Below are 1,114 nucleotides of genomic sequence, written 5' to 3'. Positions count from 1 at the left end.
CACGTCAGGACATCCGTGTCCCGTTACCCCAACAGGGGATGGCCATATCCCATTCTCCCAGCACAGGACATCCGTGTCCCATTATCCCAAAGAGAATGGGCCGTATCCCGTTCTCCCACGGCAGGACATCCGTGTCCCATTCTCCCAGCACAGGACATCCGTGTCCCATTATCCCACGTCAGGACATCCGTGTCCCGTTATCCCAACAGGGGATGGTCATTTCCCGTTCTCCCAGCACAGGACATCCGTGTCCCGTTACCCCAACAGGGGATGGCCATATCCCGTTCTCCCACGTCAGGACATCCGTGTCCCGTTCCCGGCCTCTCCTCCTCGTTGAGCCTGAGGGTGAGATCCCTCCCTGCGGCGCCCACGGACAGAGCTCAGCCCTCGGGGCCGCCGAGGTCGATCCTGGGGGATCTCTCGGCACGAACCCGAGTAACAAACTGACACTAAACCCCCCCAAAAAGACCGGGACCACTCAAGTGCAACTCCGTCTACCCCGCCAGGGTCCGCAGGCGCTTCCACATCTCCTCTTGAGCACCGGTATCAAAGGCTCCGGCACAGCTCCGGGCACCTGACCTTGGGCCAGCGCAGGAGGAGGGAGAGCTCCGGAGCCAGCCCAGCACGGTCTCCGTCTCATTCCCAGGTGCAAAACCAGGCTGAAAAGGGGTGGAGGAAAATCTGAGGATTGCAGGTAATGCCAAGAGCCGGCCCTTCGCCATGACCGTGCCGGGCCGGCCGGAGGCCGGAGCCGCAGGGCCACCCCGACCCCAGGCGGGGCCGCAGCCGTAGATGACGATCCTTGACCGTCGGCCTCACGATTCCTCCTCGGAGGGATGGCGGGACAGCCTCCACCACGAGTGGGCTCCTCCACTGCCCCGGTAGATTCCGGACGTTGGGATGGCGGGGTCGGAGCCCCGGTAGCTCCGCTCCGTAGGGCGTCCGGAGACTCGGAACGTTGAGGTTTCTCCTCCACCTGCATGGATCTTCTCGCATGGAGCAGCCAGCTGGGCTGGCCCTGGATCGAGGCCGATCCCGGGGCGGGGTGGGGGGACCCGGAGAGCTCCTGTCCTTCCCGCTTTCCGGAAAAAAAGTAGCACGTCCGACCCCGCGC

Source organism: Manacus vitellinus, unplaced genomic scaffold (assembly GCF_001715985.3).
Source record: "Manacus vitellinus isolate BGI_N305 unplaced genomic scaffold, ASM171598v3 scaffold_190_pilon, whole genome shotgun sequence".
Lineage (NCBI taxonomy): Eukaryota > Metazoa > Chordata > Aves > Passeriformes > Pipridae > Manacus > Manacus vitellinus.
Note: the sequence above shows the minus strand (reverse complement) of the source record.